Source organism: Protomyctophum parallelum (genome assembly GCF_964188405.1).
Source record: "Protomyctophum parallelum genome assembly, chromosome: 21".
NCBI lineage: Eukaryota > Metazoa > Chordata > Actinopteri > Myctophiformes > Myctophidae > Protomyctophum > Protomyctophum parallelum.
Genome location: NC_139713.1, coordinates 23,814,792 through 23,826,323, shown reverse-complemented (window position 1 = coordinate 23,826,323; position 11,532 = coordinate 23,814,792).

Sequence of the window (11,532 nt, the reverse complement as noted above, 5' to 3'; positions counted from 1 at the left end):
GTAGGGGAGAGCCACCATGGTTGTAACATTTTGTACGTTTCACTCTTTTACTCAGAGATCCTTTTATCTACATATGTAATATTTTCAGGCAACGGACCTACACATGCTGCTATCATAAACCACTTCAGGTTTTTCAATTGATGAAACAGGCCTGGAGTTATTAAACCGAACGTGGACGCTGTTCCAGTTACATTTGTTGCGCATAAGGGATTTTCAGCTTCAATTCAATCATCAATTATATTTCAATGAAACAACTCTTTAACATTGTTTTCATACCATGGATGTGATAAGAAAATGTAGCAAATTATTAAATATTACCGGGTGTACCAGTTTGAGCGTTTGAGTCAGTTCAATGGGAAAATACATTGATTACACATAAAAGATAAAACGTTTGATTGATTGAGTTGTACAATGTTATACAACCCTAAACTAATTTAGAATACACTCTGTAATTGAAAGACAGCTGATATTTGCCAACATGCCAAATTATGTCAAATATGTAAATATTACATATAATGGTATGATATGGTATGGCGTGTGTTACAATTGAACCACTTTTCAGTTTTCAAGTCCTTCTTTGGCGTTGCTTACAGACCAGAACGAATGTGCATTGTGTCTAAACACCATGCAAACTAATGAAGAACATAAGCATGCAGACATCCATGTGGATGTTTACTCACCAACATCAAAGAGAAAATTGTAGCCCACAGACACTCAAGGTGCAAAATGTGTACGCATTTTGAGAAAAGCCAGTTTTTCGCCAATGGTTCCCAGTAAGATGAAGGAAAACACTTGAAACTTCCTGGACACGTAGAGTAGGATGCTGTACACATACTGACACGATGGCGTCATGATGGCGTTGACCAATCAAGAGATAACGTGCATGTTACAACCATGGTGGCTCTCCCCTACCAATACTGAAATATAGAAATACTCTGTCACAAATAAAAGTCCGGTATTAAAAGTACAAAAGTTCATGAGTTTCAAATGTAGTCCTACAACTGCCACCAGTGTTTGCAACAGTGTTGCAAATTAAATTAGTTGGAAACCAATCAGACCGTTCAGACAAATTGAAACACCTGTGGTCACCAACATGGCAGGTGTAGGACTATATATAGTTTTAAAAATGTATACAGATCTTTTGAAAATAGCAGATCAACAAGCTGTGTCGCATCGTGACGCATTGTGAGATTGTAGATTGGCTATTTTCAAACCATTGATGTAGAGTATAGCTTATATGTTTAAGAAAATAGCCAATCTACAAGCTAATGCCATGTCGCATATCGGTTATTTTCAGCATGCAACCCTGTCACGCGACAAAGTATAATTATACAACAAGTCGTTTTGAGGAAGCAATCAGATTGGTTCAAACAGCCATGTCATGCTTAAACGAGCGTAATGGAACGCCTAATCAAAACATGGAAATCAGCTGCTCTGTACTCCCAAAGTGCAGCCGACTGGGTTGCTAGCGAAATTCTTGGGACATTTGTGGTTGAAGTGGCTACATCTGTCATTCAAACATTTAGATTTGTTTTAGCGAATATTTTTTTGTTTTAAGGGTAACTGTTGCAATATTACACTTGAGGGTGTTCTTTACCGTCCGTCATTAATGCACTTCTGTGCTGCCTTTCGAAACACGCCCTGTTCCTGCAGCATCGCAGGCGTGCATTAATGACGTTAAAGAACACCCTCTTGTGTAATATTGACACGGAGGTGGTGGTGGTGGTGGTGCGTGTGTCATGTGTTTTGTATCTCCAACAGAAATGGGGTCCCTGGAGGAAACCAGTTCCACAGGTTCAAGAGACAACCAACAATGCAAGTTTATGGAGGGATTTTTTTTATAATAAAGAAAATAAAGAAAAGGCATCCATCCGTACAAAGAATCCCTCTGTTCTCACACACCCATGGAGCCTTCATGCATATGTATCGTTGCCTGAACCCCGCCAGCAAAGACACACATCTCCCTTGGCAAGGGGGGGGAATCCCTTTTGGCTGAGTGGTCTGAGGCGGAAAAAATGGAAATAATGGATCTAGGCTAGCTACTCGTAAACTCATAGATTTACTACTAATCTTTATGCTAAGTTTGCCATTAAAGGCTATATGCGCGTAACATCATCATCATATACCCGGAGGTTATGTGGGAACGCCTACTAACTGGCGAAAAACTACTTTATGGCCTTGATAGCCCATTATATCCAAACAGAAAAGTCCCATCTAAATGCATTACGACGTTAAACTCACTTTGCCACTCACTTTATGCATGCGCATAGTCGCATACCCTCTATAATGACATGCCTGAAATGGGTATGTCAGGTTGAAAGTGATTAATAAATGTATGGATTTTTTCCCTTTCTGCATTTCTGTCATATTTGTCACGATGTTGTATTTTGTGTTGTTTCTGTAGTCGATATGACTACATCACTGTGATGCTCACATGAAAACAAAAAGTATAGTAAGTATATATAAACCTATGTCACATGGCATGGATTGAGTCAGTGTTGATTTTGCGGATTCATCTGCAAAAGATATTCAGAGTTGGGGGAAATAGTATGCATACAAGTAAGACGCGAGAACGCGGGAAGCGAACGCAGATCGTAAATTGCAATAACAATTAGAATATGTGTGTGTGTGTGTGTGTGTGTGTGTGTGTGTGTGTGTGTGTGTGTGTGTGTGTGTGTGTGTGTGTGTGTGTGTGATACAGCGGTGTAACAGCGGGACAGACAGACACACAGACAGACAGACACACACACAGACATGATCTGCAGGGTCTCATAGTTAGTGCTCATTGCGTTCGCAAAAATAACCAAATTTGAGGTTAAATGTGAGGGGACATACAGTATGGTGGCGCAGTCAGTATAGCACTGCGGATTTCACTTCCAAGAGTAGCCCTGCTTGAAGCCCAGAAGCTTCAGTAAGGCGACACTGTGAGTAGCCCTGCTTGAAGCCCAGAAGCTTCAGTACGCTGACACTGTGAGTAGCCCTGCTTGAAGCCCAGAAGCTTCAGTAAGCAGACACTGTGAGTAGCCCTGCTTGAAGCCCAGAAGCTTCAGTACGCTGACACTGTGAGTAGCCCTGCTTGAAGCCCAGAAGCTTCAGTAAGCAGACACTGTGAGTAGCCCTGCTTGAAGCCCAGCAGCTTCAGTAAGCCGACACTGTGAGTAGCCCTGCTTGAAGCCCAGAAGCTTCAGTAAGCCGACACTGTGAGTAGCCCTGCTTGAAGCCCAGAAGCTTCAGTAAGCCGACACTGTGTCCCAGAGGACATGAAGTACCTAAACGTAATTAACGCTGCATTCTGCAGGTGATCATATTAAGATAAGACAGAGCATCATTCTTCAGGGGGTTGCCAGCTAGGGCACTGTCTCAGGTATCTCGCCTGGCCAAAGTGATACTGGTGGTTTACATCTGATAGACGCAAGAAATCTGTTTATTTGAGTAGATGGCGTTTAGAATATAATTGTGAGGGAATGCTGACTGAGATCTGGGTGGAATATGCTAATTAAAGTCTTGTGTTGATATTACATGATCTCTCCAAATGTCTGCCCCAGTGTGCGAGCGTGTGTGTGTGTGTGTGTGTGTGTGTGTGTGTGTGTGTGTGTGTGTGTGTGTGTGTGTGTGTGTGTGTGTGTGTGTGTGCGTGCGCACGCACACATGCATTCGCGCGTAATAGTATGCATGTTTTCAAGGTTTGTGGTTCAAGGATTTTTATTGTCACTGACAATGCAGCTGTGGAAATCCTGTTAGAGCCTCAACAGTGTGACAATGACAAAAATAAAATAAGAAATCATATTGAAAAGATAATGCGTAACCTTGTTGAATGTTTATTTATAAACCTCTTCTCTATCTTTTACGCTTGAGCTTGGGTGAAAGCACAAGAAAATGTTGACCTTGAAAGCAAAATATTAAAAAAAACCCAAAAAAACACAAAGCATGTGGCTGCAAAATAGAATAGATTAAGCAAAAATAAGATACAATTGCATCTGCACAAATGTACAATCTAAATAAAGAATCTTTGCTGTCATGTGGAAATGTAAAAAATTAGGGGGGAAAGCACACTACGGTGGCCCGTTTGGACAAAACATTGTGGAGAGATTATGAACATGAATTATGAACATTATGAAAGACATGTCGACAAAAAAATGAAAGAAAGAAAAAGGGAAAAAAAGTTGAGCGATTTACCGCAAAACCCCACCATACGCACGCTCGGAGATGCTGTGGGCTCGGAATGGAGTTTCACCTGTTCACTCGTTCTTGCATATAACAAATGAGCATCTGTGCCTGTCGTAGACATGCGCAGAGCAAGTTCAGTCAGGGAACCTCAGTGCAATTCCTGCCGGCCGTAATTGGGCCGCCTCAGCATCACGCTCTCATTCACATGATTCACTCAGCCAATCACACACTCACTCCATCTTCATACCGGCTACTTCATTGCTTGCTTGCTGCTGCTGTATCAGCGTGCTGCTGTATACAAACCGGCTGCTCACCCACCTGAGCCACCTCCACCCCAGCTACCACCTGTTGTTTTGGATCTACTGTTTAGTTACGGGGGATTCGGAGTCCCTATGGTCGGGAATGATAAGCTCGATCTGAGTACCTAAAAAGCAGATCCAATACATCGCCAAACCATAATAAATATATTGCTCATCTTATATTCAATAAATATATATTCCATCCATTATTGAGTTGTCCTGACTGAACATCAGATAAAGTTAAGAAAACGGCTAGTCCACAATTCTCCTTTAAATGTGTATAAAACAGACTCAATCTGACAACCCTATTTTGGGCATGCGATTATAGGTGAAAATGTCCTAGTGTCCAAGTTTTATTTTCTCCAAATCTCTCAAAAACAGCAAAAGTAGCGGATCTACTTTTTTCATTTGATGTACAACTAAGTATATGGTTTAAAGGATTAAGTTCATCTGCAGGAGATGCAGTGCTCCCACATGGCTGGGTCTCCCGTTGTCATGTGTGATGGTTCCCCATGTTCTTGCATGGTGTTGGAGCTGTAGTAGTGACTCAGCTTTATATTAGCCTTGTGTCCATTCTTTGCAGTTTTCAGATTTTTGATGACATTCCAGAACTCTGCCAGGTGGAGTCCAAAACTGTTACTTTTAAGGAAATTGTGAAACATTTGTTTAAAACATTTGTTTAAAACATTTGTTTAATTAATTATTTAGTCACAGGATCGTGTTAATATTGTTCATTGTCTTGATTAAATATTCCCAAAACTGTCAGACACACAAACATGGAAGTAGAAGTATAGCCAATCGGGTACAGGCATAAGTTCTGACATACTAATAACAGTCTGACATTCAAACCCTAACCTAACCCTAACAGCAAGCACAACACAGCATGTCGGACCAACGCATGTAGGAACCAATGCATGTCGGACCAACGCATGTCGAACCAACGCATGTCGGACCAACGCATGTAGGAACCAACGCATGTCTGAACCAACGCATGTAGGAACCAACGCATGTCGGACCAACGCATGTAGGAACCAATGCATGTCGAACCAACGCATGTAGGAACCAACGCATGTCGGAACCAACGCATGTCGGAACAAAGCATGTAGGAACCAACGCATGTAGGAACCAACGCATGTAGGAACCAACGCATGTAGGAACCAACGCATGTCGGAACAAGGCATGTCGGAACCAACGCATGTCGGGAGCAACGGGTGATTTGCGCATGTCGGACCAGTGTCGGATAAGCGTGCGCACCCCTACCCCTAGCCAATCTACAATTACACAACGCGTTGCATACCAACTCGTTGTGAGCTTGTAGATCGGATAGTTTTGCTACTTTTGTGTGACACTGTTGTATTTCGTTAATCTATGAAAAAACAAATATGGAGATAAGAGGTTTCTGCCCCACAGGAACGACTTGCACTTCTTGTACGTGTTCAGTACTTAGAATTTGGCACCCTGAGGTTATTAAGCACAGTCCTTGCTTTTAATAGCGGCGACATGCACTTTCCTGGTAATCCACTGCTTCTGATTTCTGACCATTCAGTAATCCCTGGGACCACATTACTTATTGACGTGTGAAGTGACCAATTTCGTGTAAACATCAATATTATTCTCCGCTGCTTCCCAGAAAACCTGTGCTGTGTGTGTGTGTGTGTGTGTGTGTGTGTGTGTGTGTGTGTGTGTGTGTGTGTGTGTGTGGGGGGGGTATAGCTATGCACTCTACTGAGTGCACTCTTTCTTCAAACTAGAACAGAAAGATGGCCAAGCTCTTGTTTTGTCTGTTCTTGACCACTCTTAATGGGCAGCATTAAGCAAGCAAGAATCGAAGATCCTTGATATATTGACAAGATAGCCAATGGCCCCCGGCCCCGGGAACTCATTAGAGTATGTTGCTGACTCCAACAAAGACTTCCTCCTGATTTGTAATTTGGTTATGTCTGAAAAATATTAGTTTATGTCAGAATGTTTGGGACATGTGGCCTGTGAAGAATGGCTACAGTATTCCACTATGGGGCAAAACCGGCAAATTCTCCTATAAATCTATGTGACACATAAGAATATCAATCAAAGTGTGGGATTCAAGGCCCGGACCGCTGGCGTATAGCAGTCTGGGCACCTATAGACTGCAATGCAGCCTGACGCGGGTTCGACTCCCTTATCCCAACGTCCTTTGCTGTGTGTCACTCCCGTCTCTCGCTCCCTATTTCCTGTTAGTGTACTCTCCTATCAATAAAGGCATGAGAGCCCCCGAAATACATCTTAATCTTGTTTTCTCACACGTCTTTGAAAGAACGCAGTGCTACTCATAGCCCTGGACCAGGTCGTTAGCGAGTTCTCACTAACGCCCTGCCAGGAGAGCCTCTGCTGCTCACGGGTCAAAATTCCACTGCCGTGCGAGAGGTCAAACTTTACCAAAAATAAACAAAATTACTCCGCTAATCACCGAAACAAAGCCTGTTTTGTGTTGGTTAAAGTCTATTCTCCAGGCTGGGAAGCCTCTCAGGACCCCAGCTTCTCTGTATAATATACTTGGGCTTGAAATAAAACAAAATATTTTCTTTAGAGCACCCTCTACGAATCTGGTCAACATAAATTACCCATTGACCAGATCTGTAGAGGGCACTCTAAATATTATCAGAGTAGTTTAGTTTATTTTGGGTAGAGTTGGACCCCTCGCACGGCAGTGGATTTTTTGTACTCAGCAGAGGCTTTCCTGGCAGGGCGTTAGTGAGAACTCTCAACTAGTCTTTCTCGACCCACTCTCATCATCATTCCGGTACAGAGACCCCCCCATGCAGGTGAAGGTGAAATGACGGTTCCATTTTTCACATTGTGATGTAAGATGTATCATGGGCTACTGCTCCACCCAGCCAGGACGAAGCTGGGGGTGTGCAGAGAGAATTAAACAATGGCTTATAGAGAGTATGCACATACATACATGTGCAGGGTTTAAGACAAGTATGTCACTCAATTTACAATTTACAATTTACAATTTAGGCATTTAGCAGACGCTCTTAATCCAGAGCGACTTACAATAATCAGGAACAAAAGCATGGGAATACATCACAAAGGCATTTATCATAAAACATGCGTAAGCTAAGAAAGTAACAGTGGAATATCTATATTATGAGACTATACATATAAGCTATATATATATACTACTATACTATACAGTACATATGTACTATGGCGTGCTATGACTATATACAATGCAATTATAGTGCCGTCTACATAACATGCTATAAGTCTGTATCAGATGCTATCTAAGTCTACAGAAATGCTATCTAAGGGGGTAGGGTAAGTGCCATGATGGAGTCTAAAAAGGTGGGTTTTCAGACTACGGCGGAAGATTGGGAGTTAAAACTTGAAATTAACTAATACAAGGACTTTGAAAAGTTAAAGTGAAATTGTCCTTGCCTGTGTGACCGTGGAACAGATTATGAGATTGAAATGACTTCCATCGACTTGAGGAACAGATTCTAAGATTGGAATGACTTCCATTGACTTGGAAAGGCGATTTGCGAATGAAAGCAACATTAATGCCAGACAAATCACGTCCAATCACGTCCAAATCTCCCAAAACACCTGGCAGACCCCTATTTTATCTCCTCGATAATGAACTGCCCCTTCCTTATACCAAAATAATCTGGTATCGTTCAATCGCACACACACACACACACACACACACACACACACACACACACACACACACACACACAAACAGCGAGAGATAATATGCATTTGTCCTTCCCCTCCTTCTGCGGTGATGTACAAGCAGCACATGGGCTCCGAGGTCCAGCCAGGTGGTGTGAGACCCGGCTAGGAGTCTGACAACACGTACGCCTTTATTTTCATTAGACTGTCAAAGCCACGACAGTCACACACACACACACACACACACACACACACACACACACACACACACACACACACACACACACACACACACACACACACACACACACACACACACACACACACACACACACACACACACACACACACACACACAATGTGTAATTGAGTAAAAGTGCAAAATTATCAGCATCAAAATGTAATGGAATTAAAGTAACTAAAGTTTTCAAATAAATGTAGTGGAGTAAAAGTTTAATATTTGGATCCAAGATATAGTGGAGTAGAAAGTATTGGAAATACATGAATGAAATTCCAAACTTGTTTTACCCTAAAAGCAAAAGCTGAAAATGGCAGATCTAACGAGATAACCCGTCTTCAGTGTCTTGGTTTGACAACCTGGCTCAGTTGCATGTGCACTGAGCCAGTGCACATGCAGGCAGCACTGGGGCCGGCAGCACCCCGACTCCTAAATCTAACCTCTAAATATAGCTAATCCTAACCTCAACCCTCAAGCTGAACCTTTTGCTAATTGTAAGCCTATAACTCCCCAAATCGTATTAACCACAACACAACCATGGGCCAGGAAAATGGTCCTCATCACAATGTCCATTTATCAAATTCTACTATAGTTGTGGGGACATTTGTCCCTCACAAGTGTATAATACAAGTGTACACACACACACACCACCCACCGACCCACACACACACACCACCCACCGACCCACACACACACACACACACACACACACACACACACACACACACACACACACACACACACACACACACACACACACACACACACACACACACACACACACACACACACACACACACACACACACACACACACACACACACACACACACACACACACACACACACACACACACACACAGAATATGAACAATAGGCAAATATTCATTTCCATACAGAAGAAATGCATACAGTGTATTTGACATGATGATGAATTGCATATGCAATATCCATGTCCCTGTTTCCAATTCACCGCTAGCCCTTCAGAGGAGGTGAACTTTATAGCTGTAGGAAAGGACACACATCCCGTTGCTCTCGTCGTGCATTATATTGTACAGAGCTCTGGGGAATTATTTCCGTTTAAATAACATTAAAGACAAACACTGCACCTAACCCTAACCCTCTGGTCTGTCTGGGGACCCCCAGGGGTCCATTTGGTGTCATCGGTACACTCTCAGAGGTAACATAGCGCTCCGGATTTTACACTGCACCATAATTAGTCGACTCGGGAGTGGCTTATTATCGGCATTCAGCATGCAACCAGTAGTCGACAAAATCAACTGTAGATTTAAAAAAAAAAGAGGCAGTATACTTGTCAACCGTTACAGGACCACTTCACCACTTCTCACCCACACACAAACTTTGCTACTACAGGGAAAACATATTTTTTTACTCTTTGTTTGCTCATTTTGCACTCTATATTCTATGCCTTTGTTTGCTGTTTGCTGTTATATTATATATTTGCTGCTGCATTGTCCGAAGGAAGCCAAACTACTAGTATTGTATTTGTATACTAGTAGTACTGTATACAGGTACTATGTACCTGTATACAAGATGTAACAATAAAGTACAACCTTCATATAATTGTTCCTCACTAATGTTCATGATAAAATACAATTGTTTTCAGATTTTTTTTAAACAACATTTAATATATATATAATATATATATATAATACGATGGCTTCTATTTTCACATTGCAACATTTCACAAATAGAAAGCCTGACGTTTCTATTAGCTTGAATTCCCCATCGATGATGTCACTGGTGGACGGGTTTCTGAACTGCCCACAGCCCTCCTAATATGAGATACAGACTAGTATCTACAGACGAGTAGAATACATTTTTATCATGAAAATTTATGAGGAACAATTGTATGAAGAAGATAGGTTGAAAAGTGGTCCTTTAACTGTCCTAGAATACTAAATGTCCCTAATGGAAGACCACTGTCTGCAGATGTGCTATAGTCATTATTACTCTAGTTTACAGATTAGTTCAAAATATGCTTGATTCACTAATCACGGATTCTGGCGGCGAACACAGCAGACCTACGAGCTCGCAACACTCACGACATGTCATGATGTTGTGAGCTTGTAGATCGTCTATTTGGTGTAGAGGGTATTGTAAAAAGGAGCGGACCAAATACAAATCCCTGGTGGACCCCAGGCCACTGAGCACTGTAGGCTACCGTATAAAGGGTTTAAGTGGTTAAAGTAAGTTCTGGATTGCAGCTTTAACAGTATCCCGAGGTACCAGTAGGTAATTTCTGCGATGCTTTGGAAGCCTTTCTGTTCTGTGTGAGTAATGAACAGCTCACATCATTTCCGACCCCGTCTCACTCCCTCGCACTCGCCGGAGACGGCTGACGGAAACGGCGTAGACACCGCGGGCAAGAAACAGAGAAGAAGCAGCTATATAGGCACGGGTGGAAAGTAACTAAGTACATTTACTTAAGTACTGTACCTAAGTACAATTTTGAGGTATATGTACTTTACTTGAGTTTTTCCAATTTCCAATACTTTTTACTTCACTACACCTCGGATCCAAATATTGTTCTTTTACTAGACTACATTTATTTGAAAACTAGTTACTATAGTCACTTTGTAGATTTTGATCATTATTACAAAACACACAGTAACTACTTAAGCCTATAGGCCTACATTTCAGCCATTTGAAAATAGCCGATCTACAAGTTCACAATGTGTCGCATCACAGTGCATTGTGAGCTTGGAGATCTGCTATTTTCATAAAAATGTCATACATTTGAAAACTTGAAATGAGACCTTCTAGGCTTCTACACAATGAGTACTTTTAGTTTTTGTACTTGAAGTACATTTTGATGCCAATACTTTTGTAAGTATTTAAGTATTCAAGTGCATTTCTAATTCCGGACTTTTACTCCTAACGGAGTATTTCTACATTGCAGTATTGATACTTTTACTCAAGTAAAACAAGCGAGTACTTTTTCCAGCACTGAGCGGGTATGGGGGAGTCTCTCTCTCTCTCCGTCAGACAGACAGCCAAGAGCAGCAGCGGCAGGATGTGTGGCGGACTATAGCGGTGGGTTCATGAGGTGTTGCTGGAAGGAAAGGGACAACATGAGGTCACTTCCTCCTTTCATCGAGCTAAAGACCTGACGGAACGGACGCCATCATCGGTGAACCAGGTCCCAGCG